This window comes from Embiotoca jacksoni, unplaced genomic scaffold (genome assembly GCF_022577435.1).
Source record: "Embiotoca jacksoni isolate LCO1_2020_lvr unplaced genomic scaffold, fEmbJac1.0.p SCAF_15, whole genome shotgun sequence".
Classification (NCBI taxonomy): domain Eukaryota; kingdom Metazoa; phylum Chordata; class Actinopteri; family Embiotocidae; genus Embiotoca; species Embiotoca jacksoni.
This window is the reverse complement of record NW_027185285.1, coordinates 11,847,015-11,865,327: the sequence shown is the minus strand read 5'-3', so window position 1 is coordinate 11,865,327 and position 18,313 is coordinate 11,847,015. Positions and strand designations below refer to the sequence as shown.

The 18,313-nt window shown below is 41.7% G+C and overlaps 1 protein-coding gene across 1 annotated transcript in view; it reads right to left on the bottom strand.

Moving 5' to 3' along the window:
- pvalb6 (parvalbumin 6) overlaps positions 1-17,257 on the bottom strand; it is a 44,786-nt gene extending 27,529 nt beyond the window's left edge. Inside the window, exon 1 of the mRNA XM_069149650.1 lies at positions 17,074-17,257. The gene's annotated coding sequence lies outside the window, so the exon portion shown is untranslated. The remainder of the gene's footprint in view (positions 1-17,073) is intronic.
- Between the last annotated feature and the right edge of the window lie 1,056 nt (positions 17,258-18,313).

The following is an 18,313-nucleotide window of genomic DNA, read 5'->3' as shown; positions in this document are numbered from 1 at the left end:
TCGCAAGGACAACTGGCCACAGTCTCCACCAGGACAGGACGGTTGTGACAAGAGACCGAAGCGGTAGATGCCTTGGAAGACTTTCACAGAAGCCATGGGGAGAGAGACAGAGGGTGAAGGGCCCCACCCAGATGGAAGTAAGAGGGGCAAGCTGAAGAACAAACATCACCTTCGCCGCACCTCGTTTGACGAAGACCTGGTGAAAGACCCTTAGCAATACGGGGCGGGAAGACTGGTAAGCAGGTAAAACAAAAATAATATAGATGTGTGTTTATCGATAAAAGAATTGAAATGATAAAAAAGCTATTTTCTCGAGAAAGGGATCACTATTTGTATACAGTAATTACTTCTGAAAAACTGAGTTGTGATAGTAGCTAATTAATCATTTTCAGTAACATGCCTACATAAGAGCTTCTGACAATGTTAAAAGTGGTGCATTTGTAACAGATGTTTACAGATAACATGACTCAAACATTCAGTGTTGAAGTCATTGTCTTTCTCTTGGATGACGTTTTGGTGAATAAAACCAAGGTGACCTAATATAGTGATAATTAAGAATGAATTAGAGAACTAGTGAATCCAAGTTAAAACAACTTTATAAACAAGACTTGCAGAAACAAGCATGACATTTTGGATAATAACACAAAGTTGTTCTTGATCTGACTATAACTTCAACCTCATTTCTAACCCAACTAAAGAAAAACTTTCTGCAAGAGCCTTTCCTGGTCTCCATATTAGAGAATAATTACTCTGTATCAGTCCTTCTCTGCCAGCTACATAATTTGAAAGGTGCTTTTTGGGATGAGTTTGTGAGGGAGGGTGGAGGGGACGCTGTCTTCGGATCCAACTTTTATCCATTTAATGCCAGAGTACTGTTAAAGTACCTCTAAAGTAGTGCTATGATATCATCTATTGGGATTAAAGCCAGAATGGGCAGCAGAGCAGCAAATGTCAAACACTTAAATAGCAATCCGATGAGGCTTTCCTACCTGTTCATTTCTGTTTTAATGTATTTGTCTTTTTTTAATTACACTTTGGCCCCATGCTTTTCTCCATTCTTTGAATTTTCTTTGTTTCTACCTTCTTTTATTTTTAGAAAAATGTAATTTCCCTCATTTGTCTAGATGTGGCTCCTCTCCATCTTGAAGCTGCAGAAACAATGTGTCCCTGCAACCCAAATTAACACTCTCGTTTATCTTCCTGCCTCTCCATCCATCTACTCCCTCTCATTTGGCCGTCCTTCTTCCCCGAGTCCCCCTCATTCTCTCTCTTTCTTCTTTTTATCTCTGTCTCTCCCCTCATTTAATTTTACGCATCCATTTTATCACAGCATCACACATCTTTGTCGTTGCACCATCGTCCTCTCTTGGCGCATTTTTGCTGCCTCTCCCATTCTCTCGCCCCTAAATCCTTAATTCCCACCCTCTTTTTATTTAATGTCTCTTTCCCCATCCCTGCATCCCTCCACCTCTTGAGCTGGATCATTTGGCCACAGCAGATGAGCTCGTATGCTCCAGGTGTGCTGCATCGAATGATGACCGCAGGAGGACCAGGATGTGACTCACAAACACAAACACACACAAACACTGAGCAGCCAATGGCCACATCATTGCACTAACATTTCTGTGCCCAGCATTTCCTCTATGTTCCTTCCTCTCTTTCCAGGATCTGTCATATTTTGCCAGTCAGTGTTTACTATAATATCTCATTCAGACAATGGTATCACTCTATGGCTGAAAAATAGACACACATTTCATGCACACATAGCACACAGAGACACAGAACCACAACTACTGTATATGCTTCACAACATGTAATATAACACACAAACAAGTGAGGTCCAATCCTTTTGAGGTTTTGGGCTCCGTGGGACAAATGGTATATTCCATGCCTTCCCCCCCACCCGCTGGTTGCTATGCCAAGCCATTACTCTCCCCATCTCCCGTTTTCTCTCTTATCGTCAAATTCCAAATGGATTAATTAATCTAGCTGATTAAATAGACAACAGCATCAATACTGCACTACCATAATTTTGCCTCTTGGCTCAATGAGGTGTAAAATGGGCCTATTATAACGTGTTGGGCGAGACAGAGCGGTCACTGTATCTGGATGGAAGTTTCTGAATGGAAGTAATTTTTCATGGTGGAAATCGGTAAGACGTTTGCAACTGCCGTGGAGAATTTCTGAATTAATTACCTTTCATATTGATACATTTTTGTGCGAGCCTGACTTGAGGGACAGATTTATGCAGCTTCTGCATTAATCACAAAATGGCACCATTGTTAATAATTTATATTGGGTGAAGTAGATAAAAGGTTTTGAAATGCAGACTAACTCAGCAAAACAATGTGGGCATGATAAATTAAAAGTCCATTTATCCAGTCTCAGTAAGTTACGCTTACACATAGGCACATTTGTGGTGTCTTTGCAAACAATGATTTAGTTTCTGCTGTAGTATTTGCACTGGCATGTTTTTTTTTACAGAGGCATGAACACTAGAATATGTCTTAATGACACGAAACACTGATATGGCCTCTTGTGATGCTGAAGTATTTGATGGGCTCATGGTAGATGTGAATCAAGCTGAAGACAACATGAAGAAGCCATCTAAGAATGACACTAGATACAGACCTCATCACAGAAACTGAGACGCTTTCAAAAAGAGTCTACTCAAGGGAACCAAGAAATAGACCTTTTATGTTAAATCTATAACAAAGCTCACTGTTACACTGGATGGGTGCTTTGCCCATATGTTCTAATCAGGCAGAGTTAACATTTTTGCCATCACCATCTTGCCATTTTGGAGCCCGAAGTGACCATATTTGGACGAGCTGGGGGGAGCGAGTGGTGGAACCACCGATGGTGGAAACCTGACACCACCACAGGGCCGTCAATCAAACATGCCCCCAAAAATGCCACTTTTCAATGCCTAATATCTAATTAATGATGGGATTGTTTTAAGATGGACTGCCATAAGACGGAGTGAATTTAGCAAACGACTCCATAATGACTTATGGGAAAAGTGTACTGACTTTGTATTTCATGAGAGAAGTTGAATGGGAGTTTATGGAGCCCGAAAGCTTTTTGAAACCCTAGCAGCCCTCGGAGGTATTGTAGTTTAAGGCATTTCGGCTTGGCCTCATTTTTCAGACCTTGTAGCTACAGTCACTTTCATATCCAATATATGTCTAGATGTTTTAATCATTGAGAGCAGTAACGCTCAATGGTTTCTATCTAACATGTGTATCAGTGATGCTGGGATCTAAACAAACTGTTTTACCTGTATGGACATGCAAGTGATCAACTTGTGCATTCAAGACTTGTGCATGGTGCTCAAATGATACAGAGACAGTGACAAAATAACTGTCATGTACACTGTTGTGTTCATGGACGTGAACCCCAAGCTGTTCTACCTCATCGGCTAACACATGGCAACAAATAGAACTGCAATTTCAGCACAAGGAAACATGTATAATTTTTAGCTGTTTTCTTGAAGGTTTGAAAGATCTAATGAAGAAGTGAATACAGGAATGGGGAGTATCTACGGGATGTACTCACTACGAAGGACTGTTGTTTACTTATTCACGATGTACTTTGCTTCACCAGTAACCTATCATTTCTGTACCTCAGATGACCTTGAGTGTGACTATGAAATGTTTGTTTTTAAGTGTGATCGGTGTCACCATCCTGCAGGCCGCACGTCAGTCGCAGTGATCCACCCCAAACCCCCCTCCTTCGTCTCTTTACTGCGATGCGTCATCCTTTTTACTGTCTTGTTCACTTGTTTTATTCTTCAGCGTTGGAAGACGGAGAAGTTAAAGGCCGGGATGCTGCCAAAACACATATGCACACACACTTAAAAACCCCAAATAAAGCATGCATTCCCTCTTATAGAGCAAATACTGCACACATCGAAAGAAGTCAACATATATGAATACAATTGGACACATACACACACGTGACGTTCCTCCTGGACAAAGCACTGACTGCAAGAGTTAAATCACCGTCTATGAGAGAAAGTTCAGGGAACAGGTCTTTTATAATGAATGTCTCAGGCATGCACAAAGTGGAGCAGCAACATGCACTGACGTATATATTATCCTGCTCTCCTACTTCTTGTGGCAGCGATGGACTTGTGCAGTGAAGAAATTCAAAAAGTGGAACCAGGAGAAGGTTACGAGGAGTATGATGCGTAACTTTCATTTGAAATTGCACTGTAAAAACATTCATGGTTTTATCCATCTCTACTATAGTTTCAGCAGAATCTCATCTGGTATTTTTTGTCAACGAAGACCCATTAGGCGGACTTCATTAGTTTAAGTGTAGTGTCTTTAATGACCGGCAGGGCAAGTGTGTGTGTGTGTGTGTGTGTGTGTGTGTGTGTGTGTGTGTGTGTGTGTGTGTGTGTGTGTGTTCCTCCTGCTGAAAATACTGCAGTCTTCGTCAGGCCTGGCTGGCTCACAGCAGTGTGATGTAAGGGCCTGTTTTTTTTTTCCCCCCGGCTGCTTTAAAGTGATGGAGTCCAGTTTGGCTGGGCTTTGTTGAGGGAAAACATTAAATCAGATGAGTGGGATGCCCATTGTGTCACACAGTTTATGTGTGTGGCGCTGGTGAGGCACTTAGGACAACGCAAGACAGATATGGTTTGTGCTCTGAGTAAATGGGGTCAGAGAGTCATGTTAGATGTGTCTCCTTTTTTACTCATACAAAACAACACTTCAGGGCACTTTGTCTACAAGGTCATTCACATACACAGAATATAAAGTGTGGGCAATTCACAATTATGCAAACAAAAACATCCTTGGCTTTTTGGTGTTGATCCTCCTCTCCCCCTGTTCATCTCTGTCTCCTCTAATGCTGCACAGGAAAAAATGCAAGCCAGCTTGAGCAAAACATCCACACGCTTCCATCCAGCAGACAAAGCAAGCGATCCCATGGGTGAGTGGCAGCATGCCCCTCTCTCATGGTTTTATTGAAGGTTCAGAGAAGCCACAAACATGAGTACATTTACTCAAGTACTGTACTTAAGTATGGACTCAGTACTTTTACTTGAGTATTTCCATTTTAGTTTAATACTTTAAAAAAAAAAATTGCTTAAAATATTTGCATACTTTAAAGTAAGGTTTTGAATGTAGGACTTTAACTTGTGGTGGAGTATTATCAGTGTGGTATTAAGACTTGGATACTTCTTCCACCACTATGTGTAACACAGGTCTAATCCTAGTCAGGAAGGAGCAGTCCTTTCTACGTCGTGCTCAAGGGCACTGCAGGCAGATGCAAGGATAAGGTTTACACACAGTACGTTCAGTACAGCCATCATCCCAGTACTGTTAAAAGCTCCTTTAAGTTTAGTTTGAGTTCTGTATTTGCTCAAGCATGTGGAAGACCACAAATTTGAAGATGAGGGATTTACCTCTCATTAATCTCCAAATCGTCACAGATTAGGGAGATCAGTAACGAATCACATCAGTGATTTTAAAGGGGCACTTCATTTATTTTATACATGAAGTTCAGTTTACCTTACAGCAGGAGTAGTGCACAGCCAATGGGAAGATAATTGTGTATAGTTGTGGAGGTTCTGTGGCTCTTTTCAAAGTCAGAAAAATGATCACTATGTTACCAGTGTTATCTCAGGCTGGGCTTTGAGAAGTCAGACATAGAATAAGAAACAATTGCAAGACATCCTTAATGGTGCAAAAGCCCCATTTTGTTGACTTTGATTGTTTCTCATGAAGAATGCAGTTGTTTTGGAGCATTAATCAGGTGGTAGCCGACATGACATTATGTTACAGTGATTTATTAACCAATATGTTGCATCTTATTATTGAATTGAATCATTCGCACGTACTGACGATCCCACTGAGAATCAGCAGCTCCTCAGCAGCCCTACGCAGCTTTCAGCCACTTTCAACCACTGATTGAAATTCAATGTTGGTTGGTGCAAACAATGAACATCTTTGAAGATTATCCAAGTGTCCATCTTTTATGGAACAGCTCTCAAATACACCCCTCTTTATCTGCATTTTACCTTTTGTCTTTGTATCGCTTCTCATTGTCACTCCCTGTTTATGCAGCTTCCATTCATCATTACATTCTCTCCTTCCTAGGTGTACCTCTGTCTCTACATCATCATCTTTTTGTCTGTTGAGCAGATTTACCACCCTATTGTTACCTTCCCTTTTGCTTTTGGTGGGAGGCATTCACTCCCGTCTCCCATTCTCCTCTATAGCCTACAGCATTATAGGCAATGCAAATACAGAAAGGAAAAACACAATTTGTATTCTGGACCATGTCTGTGATGCGAGTGGAAAGAAGAGAGGGTGAGGGGGAGGGGGGCAGTAAGGAAGAGGAAGGGTTGTTAATGTCACAGTTTGAAGACTGGTTAAATTCATTGGACATACATACAAGTGTAGAGCGGTATTCGCTCACATTGTTGACAGATTTTGTTTCATCTTAAGGAGGGAATTTGACCTTGAGCCAGCAAAGCAAAATAAGCACGGTCATCCACCTTACATCATAATGATGATTTACACTTCTGCAACAGCTTGAAATCAGGAATTAATCTTGCTGGTAGAGTATTATTCATCCATTTCAATCTGTGCATCGCAACCCAAATATTTTTTATATTGACACATGGCTTGTCTGCAGTGCGCTGGAATTTGCTTCTGGATTTTAAAGACTGTCTAAATATAGACTCAGTGTATCCTTACAGCTGGACAACGATGCAGTTATAGAATGGGAGATTAACCGGGATGGCTATCCACACGTAGCAAGTGCTCATCAATACACTTCTCTGAGCGCTGGTGGCATGGTGTGCATAGATGCCTTTGAATTTGTATTCGCATGAGTGAGCAATGCTCGTTGGCACAAATGAGTGTGCACATGGATGCCAATTTGTGCATGTTGCCCTGTACCCCTTCCCCTGGCGGTGATGCCTGGTCAGCAGCTGACACCCCTGTCACTGACTGCAGCTTCTGCAGCTCCTGCAGCGCTGCGAGAAAGAAAGAGACGGGAGGAGTAGAGCTCCATTGACCTTGCAGCAGAAAACTCTACCAGTTAGCACACCCTCGACTGCTCATATACAAAGACGCACACTGTGGGAGGCGCATACACAACTCTCCCCTTCGTAGCCTCTCATGTTCATTCTGAAACTCGGTCCACACTCTAGTGCTCAGCACTCGCCCCGGGCCTGTTTCCCTGGGCCACTCTGCGTACACAGAGAGAGAAAGTGAGCAGGATGGAAAATGTGCGGGAGGCCGGGGGGTTACGGGCGGAATATGCACATTCACTTAAAGGAAAGAGATGTGCAGTCAATCACAAAGTCACAAAAGACAGAGATGGTGTAACAGAGTTCTAGCTGCAGGGGGGAAAGTGAATAGAGACGCACATCCAGAGTACTGGACACTTTTATCAATACACTTAAATGTACAGTGTTAAGGTAAAGTGCAATTCACAACTTACATGATGCTGTTGCACAAAGGGCTTGCACCAAAAACTACACATCCATACACCCTTAACACACCCTTGACAAAAGTCAGCTGCAAGAATGTTTGTTCCATTCCACTGCAATATTAAAGTGAAAATGCCTCATCAAAGCATCGTCTCCTTGCAACCTAATGCCTTTTACTGATATAACACAGGCCTCAGCCTGGTTTTGCCAGATGGGATATGACATTGAAGCGAGTGGTTCTCATGAACGAGAACATTGTCATAGAGAGTTGTGTCTGTTGCTGGGTTTTGTTTATCCTGCTGCATCAGATCATAGATTGAAAATATTGTGGTATTTAAAGGCTTGACATACATTTTATTGCTTATAAAACATTGTGTCATTCATTTTGGCTCATACACAGACAACAAATACCCACAGAGATATACAATGCAATTCCAGTGCATTTTCAAAAGATTTCCTTTGGTATAAATTATGTATATAGTTTGAATACTGCTCTGTGGTATGTTAAATGTTTTCAAGTTCATAGACTATATGACAGGTCTGTTATTACAAATTCAAAATGTGATTTCAAGTAAGTATCCAAACAATACAACTTTGTAATGAAAACTACTACGTAGAAAGAAAATCACAGATATAAATATAGTAAGACTCTCTTCAGAGGAACTCCACTGATTTCACATATCAAAGTTGATGTACAGGACCTTCACAGTACTACAGCATATATTAACAAAAAGTTGCATAAAGCTCTTTGTGGCTCCAGAAGTAGATCTGAAAAGAAATCTGATAAGTCACGTACATTGAAGCAGTTTAAGAAAGAAAATGAGAAAAACAAATCTGTGTGTGGAGTTAGAACTAATTCTCATCTCTGTTTGAGACACTTGAGGCTACATTAGTTTCTAGAAGCATCAAACACATTGTGGGTAATGCAGGCAAGAAGAATAAAAGAATCTTCTGCTCCGTTTACAACATACCTGTCCAACCTAAGTGTCTAGTGCCTGGCTTTGACAAAGTATTGCGCAAAGGTTCAGGTTTCTTTACTGTAATTTTAGTCTAGAAGCCCTGTTGGTATTATTGTTTGAACAGCCACTCTGAAGCACAGACCAATCAGTGTCCAGAGTTGGTGGTTAATTGTTACGACATTGAGGTCAAGTGTTTCGTCAAAGCCGATTGGTTAAAAGCTGCTCCAATTTTTTTTTTTTAAATTAACCCGAGGTCTACGCCCAGTGGGATTCTCTATAAAGTGAGTCCAGACCAACACATGTATGTATATATTCACACAGTGAGTCTGGAGACACCAAGCTACCGAAAGAGAAGTGCAATGCTAATGCTAAAACGGCTTCTCAATTTGTGACACTTTTGCACTCATTCACTTTGTATTGTGTTGCCGTTGCCTTTTGCCTCATGTTCAGTCTGAATGTATGTTCACAAGGTGACCAGTCCAGTCTCTAATAGTGTATACAAAAGAAACAGTGAGAGATACAACAAGAATGTTAAAACACTGGTTTTGCGTTTGGATCAGCTTCAGGTCAAATTTGGGGCCAACATTTATTTTAGGTTCCAACCAGGCTGTGATCTGACTGAATCGAGGCCATAATGACTTTCAGCCCACTCTGTGGGCATAGAACCAAAAAAAGCAGATGATAAGACATAGATGAAGATGGGAGGGGTGGTATGGAGGAGAGAGGATGGATGATGGGATAAGGGGCGTGGATTAAATGAAATGTAGAGTCAGTGAATTGGAAATGAAGGTCAGATGAAAGGGGAGTATAGAAAGAAGGGGGAAATGATAAATGGAGGGTAAACTTCTCCACCGTGGGCATCCTTGCTGTTGTTCCTGAGGGGCAGGATGTGGAACGTGGAATGTGACGTTCCCGGGACATTGATGGATATTGTTCACAACGAATGGTGCTTTGCAAGACAACAGCTACAGCCCTGTCATTCACTTCATGGGCTGATAATGCACTTCCAACCGACAGTTCTTGGCTCCACATTAGAGCACATTTGAGGTGTTTCAAGATACAGTATGTGCTTTGCAGATAGAGCTCTGGGCCTCTGTAGCAGCTTTCCTTTTCTCCCTGTTCTCCTCTGTTGCACTGGGACCTGAGAAGTTTTCGCTCACTTTGAATAATCCGATTTTGGAAGCATTAAATGTGAAACAGGAACAAATAGATCAAGAATTTAGGTCCATATATGTTTTAACCGTTTGACCTCAACACTCGAATGTCAACTAAAGATGTTTCCATTTTACCAATGGAAGAAATGACAGAGAACTGTTCATATTCTCCTTTTTCAGTTTATTTGGCTAAGAGTAAATATCATTTCAAAATTAATCTCAGGATAATAGTGTGCTGTATGTAATGAAGGTTTGTGGATCTGATGGAACACAAACTCCTTCAAATGCCTTATTATTGTGTCATCAATTTCACCAATAAAACAAATTGTCAAATTTTATTTGTCTCGCCCTCACTGAGGTTCCCAGGGAACCAGTTGCGTCTTCAAGAAGACACTGTGCCCGGCCAAGAAATAGCTTCACTTGTATAAAATCCCTACATGTGACATTAGCATTTCGATTATTTTTTTTTTCTACTTATTAAACAAACAATTTACCTCTGGACAGATCCATTTCCAAAGATAGCTGTTTACCCCTGTGTCCAACTGCTATGCTAAGCTAAGCTTCCTGTGGGGCATGATGTGGCCTGGAACATTAGGGGTGAGTGATAAACTAAGCTTAGTTTAGCATATCAGCCATAGGATGTAGCTTCATATTTACAGTACAAATTGGGAGTATTATTGATTTTCTAATCTAACTTTCAGAAAGTCAGATTTCCCTAACATTCCCTATAATAGTCACTATATTTACATACATTCACTCTGTAGTGGTCTTGGTGTTATTCTGTGAATCCACATGAATATTTTCATTTCAATTCAGCTTTAATATTATTAACCCACCTAAAAGTTGCCTTATATTATAAACCAAACAAAGAGCAGTATTTGTACAATGACTTTACATGTGTTGACCGAGTAAACGTTTAACCTTAAGATCGACACTTCACTGCCTAAGAAAAAGTCTAAATCTAAGTATACCGAGATTATACTCCCTAAAGACGGAAGCTTTAAGTGACTCTGACAAAATAGGTCACATCATCATCCTATTAATTAAAAAAAAAAAAAAAAAGACAAAAAAAGACCAAGCTAAAATAATAAGAAAACTCCAGATCCATTTTTGCTCACTCTCTCTCCCATCTGACCAGGGGTTTGTTAATGATCTAATTTAAGAGGTCATGAGCTTCTTAATTGGAAACAGGCTGCTCTGGACTGACCTCTGTGGCAGTCTAAAGTTAGCATCGGCTTCCTGACCTCACTAAAAATACTCAAACTTCTGTCACTCCCTGTCCTTACAAACACGCCTAAACCTTTAAATTGCTCAAACAACCTTTGGACCTCCCTCAAGGAAAAGGTGCTCTGCCTTCAGAACATTTTAGACTACTGTCAGTAAATGCATCTCGGTACAGTATGTGGATTTATGTGGATTTACTTTGACATATACTGCATGAAAGAGAGAGGATAGAGAAGATGCAGAAGAGGCAGAAGACTTTTAAACTGGAGGCATTCAAAGTAATGCCAGTATTGTGATTTTGCCATTGCAGGGCAGCATAACACCTGAGACCTGTCCATTCTTTCATACCTTCACACAACCTCACTAGCTGAGCACTGTGCTCTGCTGCAGTCCCATCACTTATTCAAATATTAGCCAAACCGCACCATTTGATGCTTCAATAGATGCCGTTCATGCTCATAATTCTTCATTAGCAGGTGGCTCGGTTGCAGCACCGCTGACAATCGCACATATACGCACACCAACATCTGCTTACGGCATTGCACTATATTGTCTGCAGACATGCAGGCACACACTAATAAGTCCCGAATGCACAGCATCGGGCACGTTTTTTTACTGATTATTAAATCAATCAATCACTGATCATTTATCAAGTGCATCAGCGACACCATCAAGCTCAATCTCCAGATGCCAGCCATCTCGCACATCTGTCCGTGACCTTGGCAAGGAAGAGTCCCCATTGATGACTCGAGGTAGCCCGTCTGCCTATCACAGCCTTCTGTCGGGGCTCATTATGATAATGGACATTTGTTGATGTGTTTAAATGTGATTGGGTGGTTGGGGGGGTTTGTGTGTTATCTGCGACCTGCTCTGCATCATTACAGTTTGTCATGCACCTGCTCCAGGCTATTCGTATCAGTTTGCATTTGCAGGACAAGGGTCAATGCCCCATAAAGTATCGTGTACATTGTGCGTGTTGTTGCATTCAAGATGAGCGCAATAAAAATTTGACAGCGTGCTTCTGATTGCCACAGTTTCCCTTCTTTTCTTCACCTCCGGAAATACAAGGGATGTTCTTTTCTTCACTCACGTTTATCAAAATCTGTGTTTTAATTAACACTCAAACAGGGGCCCGGAACAGGTGGTTAATTATGCTCTGCAGCGTAAATGCTAATTCTCTCGGAGTAACCTCTGTTCCGTGGCCGGGAAAGGTGTTTTAATTATCCAGACAACCTCTTAAGTTGCAGAGCAACCGTAGTGACCAGGCGGCCATATGCTCAGCAGTCACAGCTCATCCCAAAGTTATACACCAGCTCGAAAGAATTTGGAGAATTAGAATTAGGATACAACAGATTTAAATAGTGAAAATAGGAAATGGAAGGAGAGAAAAAAGGATTATGAAACAGAATACTATGGAAGAAAATGTCAAGAAGAAAGGCCACTATTAAGAGAAATGTGTTATATATTTTTCTATATCAGTGCATTTTTTTCTCACATGTTGCCCACCGTGTTTCCTTCTGCGACCTCACAATTGACCGACCCTTTACGATGCTCTCTCTCTTAAAATCACAAGCCCACACAAACAGCTACTCCTCTATCTTTCCCTGTCCAGTCCTCCCACCACCAGGCTTCCAACCTACTCGCTCGCATTCACAGTTGTGTACCCTCGTGGCTCCAAAACAACGGACAGCAGAAGAGGGAAAACAAACATCCACGGGGCAATTGGCAATGTAGGCCAACGAAGAGGCTCCCCTAAGAATACGAGGATGGATCAAAAAGTTCAGAGATTGCTCCTCTAGCCCGTGAATGCTGCGCAGAACCATGGCAGGCATGTAGCACGGGGAAGCTGTAACCTTTGTGAGCACATATTCTAAGTTTCATCACTTGAGCACCTGAGTCACACGTTTTTATGTGCGTGGTTGCACTGCTGAGCCGATGCTCTTTCTTCAGTTTTGGACTGTGATGTCCTTCCCCGTTAGAAATGCAAATATCACTTAAGACACCTCTCCTGGCTCACTGGTTCATTGCCGTAGGCTTCCTGAAGGATTTCAATGGTCTCTGTTGACGATTTCCTGAGCTTGACGTGATATTTGACATGTGCCTTCGGCACGTGTCCATGGAAAACAATCGCAGATGCACCTGAACCAGTGGTCACAAAAACGTGTAATTTAGGTGCCGATGTGAATCAAGCAACAAAACTTAGTAGTTAATAGTTACTCAGACGGTTATAGCTTCCACCTCCTCCGTCACAGTGTTGTGCACCATTCGCAGGCAACAGTAGAAGTCACGTATGCAGGAATACACAGCATGAGTGCCTACACACAATCATCACCCCAACCATTAGCCGTGACATTTTCATTGTTTGTGGTTTCACATGGAGTGCACCCTGAAATAAACTTTGTCAAGCCAAGAGCACATCATAAATTACTTTCGATGTGCTGGTTGACCATGCAAGTACAGTTGGTGTTAGTTGTGTGTCCACACAAAAAACAAAATCTAATTAACTACTAGATGGAGTGCCATTATATTTTGTATCGCATTGATCCTGCTTATTTTGGTGATACCCTTTCGTTCAGTGCAGCCAGCGGGTTGACAGTTTTGGTATTGAGTGGATTGCCATGAAATTCGGTTCCCCTAAGAATGAATTCTGATCATTTTGGTAATCCCTTAACTCTTCTTGTGGCATCATGAGGTCAAAATTTCCTATTTGCCCATCACTTTGGTTTATGTCAAATACCTGCAACACTGTCGCTGTGTTAGTGTGAAGGACAGAGTGATAAGAAGCACATATGCAGGTTTTTTTAATTCCATCTCAAAGGCCACAACAGCCACCTCGTACCAGCATTAACAGCACTTAGAGCTTCTGCCATTAATCAGGAACCACCTGACCAGATATTGTCAAGACACACACACAGAAACACACACACACACACACACACACACACACACACACACACACACACACACACACACACACACAAACGCTGATTCAAATTCCAGTCTTGACTGTTAATGTACCTACCCAGTGCACCTATACCAGTCCCACTTACAATATGCTCCCGACATTGGTTATCCATGCTCTCCTAAACACACCCACATCACACCCAACCCACTCTCTCTTTTTGTCTTTCCACCTTTCTGTCCCTCTTTTTGTCCTCCTTGTCCCATCACACAAAGAGATATACATAACTATTCTCTCCTTTCTTTTTGGATTCTCTCTCTCTCTCTCTCTCTCTCTCTCTCTCTCTCTCTCTCTCTCTCTCTCTCTCTCTCTCTCTCGCTCTCACACGGCCCACAGGCACACTGTGAGGTCTCCTCCCACAGGAGCATTATTTCACACCTGGGTATTTCACACTCCACAGAGCTCCATGCTTGTTAAATCACTGATTTCCCATGAAATCAGGAGAAGATATGCTCCCATGCCTCTCGCCTGACTTCTAATTCTAATGGCGAAGTGGTGATAAAGTTTATGGGGATGTGTGATGTGTGGGTTTAAGAGTGGAGAGGGAGAGTAAGAAACAGGAAGAAAGGGATGGGTATATTCCTAGAGTGACTTATTTGTTGAAGAGAAAGAGAGAAGAGAAAGTTTTGAGTTATTGAGTTTTGAGTTCTGTAAAACTTTTTTATGTGGTATTCAGCAGCTTCAGTTCCTCAAAATATACTTCCAATGTACCTCAAGGGTAATTTCTGGGCCCTATTCTTGTTTGTACCTGCTTCCCATTATGTACTTGTGTCAACCCTACTGATTCTTGGAGTTTGGCTACCCCACAGGACAGCTTTGAAGACGTGAAGTGTTGGACTTTTGTCTAACTTTCAACAGCACAAAGAGGAAAACTGATAATTATATTTGCCATAAAGTTTGAGAAATTTGGCAGCAATTTTTAATTAAAATCAGAACTTTGACAACTAATGCAAAGGGTTATTCAGTATTGTTTTTATCTGTTCTGATCTAGATCAGATCTAAAGAAAGAAATTTGCCAATTGAGATTAACTCTATTTAGTACTCCATATAAAAGCACGAATTAATCTTCAATTGGCCCCAAGTGAAGCTGCTCATTCCTTTTTTACCTAGAACCACTTGAACACATTACCCCAATTCATTGGCTTCCTACAGAATCCAGAATACACTTCTAAACTCTGTTTAGCACTTATGAAACATTGAACAGATTGACTTCATGCAACAGCTCCGACCTACTAAGCCCATCTGTACAAGGGCACACACTGAGGCCAACAGAATAATCTCTGCTGTTCCTAAATTTTAATTTGCAACCAAGAGTAATGCTACATTTGCTTAGTTTAGTCATTGCACCTAAACTGTGGAATACATTCAAAAATGAGCTAAAACTCACTTTATTAAGCTGGCTTTCAACTACCTTTGTTGTTCTTTGGATGATAATATATATATATTTTATAAATGAATGATTATATTAGAATTGAATCATCATTTTACCTCCTTATAAAAAAATGGACTGGTCTGTCGGTCAGTTTGTTTTCTTTATACTGAAATATTTCACCACAACATTCATGGTTCCCAGATTTTAGCTTAATTTCGATGGCCCTCTGATTTTTTTCCTCTACTCCTCTCATGCAGGTTGACACTTGTAGTTCAGAGAAAAATATCTTGACAACCATTACATACAGTATACTTCCATGAAATCTGCTCTAGATATTCAAAATCCCGAGAGGGTACACCAAGACTTTCTTTCCTTTGATTTTCCTCTTGATCAGGTCAAAGTTTTCAGCTCTGCAGTAATATTTTGTAAAATGTAGTTGTTGGAGCAGACATTTATGGTTCTCAGAAGATGTACTTGACTTTGGTGATCCTCTGTTTGACACAGCAGCCTCTCTAAACTTGACATTTGTGGTTTTAATGAAAAAAAAAAAAAATTTAAAATCTCCCACCAGTCTTTCCACATATGCTGCTGCCTTCTTCTCTCATTTTTCATGTCAACTTATTCCCACAGTTCTCATAAAATCTCAGACTAATCGTTCTCCTCTTTCACTCGTACGATCTTATTTCTCTCTACTTTGTCACCTAAGACGGAACCTGAAGTTCCCTTTCGTCCCCTATCCCCCTTTTTCCTCCTCGTCATCACTTGCACAAAAATATCAATAGCCCCTTTTCCACCCCCCCACTTAAATAAATGTCACTTTCTAATTGGCCGGCACTAGAGGAGGCAGGAGAGCATCGCTGTTTGGACAGCTGTTAATCTGGGGAAGGTTGGCAGCGGTAGAGAGATCGTGGCAGTGACAGTAGCGGGGAGAGGAATGACAATCTGGAATGGCACGGAGGATGACGCAATGAGAGAGAAAGAGATTAGGTCCGGTGCAAAATCGCCACTTGTGCCTCAGTCTGTGAACACATCTGTCTGTCACTGTGACGTTATGCTGTGCCAGTGAAAAAGTGCCTCCACCAATTACAATGCGGTGTCACTTTAAAATCCTCACTGTCTCCGCAGTGTTGTGTAGTCGGCACTGTGGTGTTACAGATGATGTTAACGTACGAGAGCACACCCTGCAGTTTCATTCAAGCCTCCTCTCCAACGCATCAACCGCACAGGAATGGAATGGGTTTTCTCCGCCCTTCTCTCTCTCACTAGCTACATATCTTCTTCTCTTTCTTTCTTTCTTTCTCACACACACACACACACACACACACACACACACACACACACACACACACACATACACACACACACACACACAATGAAGCGTACACAGACACACAGCACTCAGGGAACCAATCACCATCTCCTGTTTGCAGGTCCTGTTTGTGAATGAGATTTTTTTTTACGGGAGAGGAGGAGGCAGGCAGGCAGCTGCTCCATCGGCATCCCATTCTCATTTTTTTTCTTCCTTCACTTGAAATATTTCTCTCATTTTCTGTTTCCTCTTCTCCAGTTCATTTTTTTTTTAATGTTTATAGTTTTTATTTTTAAGCGTCATTCCCGTTTTTGCTTCGCTTTCCATCTTCTTGAACTCTTTCTGACTCTTTTTGCCTTTCTTGATGCTGCAGTTGTTTGTGACTGCTGCATTGAAATAGCTTTCTCTTTTCCATGCTTTTCTTTCACTTTCCTCCTGACATACCAACACTGTCATCATCATCATATACTGCTCTCTGTCTCTTTTTAAAAAAAATTCACTATCCTGTCATGTCACTTTATCATTTACTGCAGAAAAACCTTTTCATCTGTCATTCCTTTTCTCTGCTTCTCACCGTCCCATCTGTGTCCTGATGCAGGTAAGGTGAATGACCACAGACACACACACTCATATAGACACTTACCTCCTGTGACAGGGTCTTCGTCCGGAGTGCTCCTGAATCCTCAGTGGTTGAAGGAAGAGTGAGTGGTGAGCCTGTGAGCTTCTGCCGGCTGAAGAGAAGTAGAGGACAGACAGAGAGAAAGAGATAGAAAGAGAGAAAAGGAGAGATAAGAGACAGCAAGAGAGTGGGAGAGATATAAAGAGAGGGGAGAGAGAGAAAGAGAAAGTGGACTAGAGCAAGAGGAGGAGGAGGAGGAGGAGGAGGTACTCCGGTTAGCTGGAGGTGAGATGAAGGGGAGAAAGAGAGAGGGAGGGAGATAAAGGGAGAGGGGAGGGAGAGAGTGAGGGTGCACTGGATTGGGATAGGAGGGGGTTGTGTGATGTTTAAGAGGAGGAGGGATTGCAGGGAAAGGAGGGAGAGGAAAGTTGGAGAGAGGAGGGAGGAAGAGAAGGAAAGGATGCAGAGGAGATTGAGGAGAGGAAGAGGAGTTTAGTGGGGAGAGATAATAATGGAAAGGAGGATAAAAGAGTGAGTAATGGAGGTAGACAAAAAACGAAAGGGAGGAGAAGCAAAAACAGTATAATAAGGATTTAGAGGACACAGGCAAAGTGGCAGAGAGCGTTACAGAAAACACAAACATGCGTACGTTGATGCTGTAAATCCTGATGGCTCCAGTTGGAGGCAGACCATATGAGATTTCTAGAGCCATTTACACCATTACAAGTGTAACCTTTAAAAGCCTCAAAAAATACAAGTACAACTCATGTCAAGCCGTCACATGCCGGTGGTCCCTGGAGACAATCAATTCCATAGTGCAGAAAATGTCCTTCCATCCATTAAATCACACTGTAATCCAATCTAGTGTTGGTGTGTGGCAGTACGGATACTGCAATTAACTTTGGAGCAATAACTTAACAGAGCCGACAGAGGGAATACCGAGAGAGGAAAAAGAGAGGGAGAGAGGGAAGAATGGAAGAGCGGAGATGGGAGATGCTGGGAACAAAAAAAAATTTTTTTAAAAGGAATCAGGGAACAGTAAGAAAAGATAGAGCGATAATGACTGAGGACATTAGACGGGACGTGGAGAGTAGAGGAAGAGGAGCAGTTCGGCCTCTGGTGAAATGCACTCAGGGATGACAGGGGGGTCCAAAAGAGAGGTGGAAAGAGAGACAAGAAAGAAAAAGGAAGGTTCAATAGAGGATAATGGTATTGTGAAAATCCACTGATCTGTCATGTGCCTTTCAGAGAGTTTAAGGAGTGT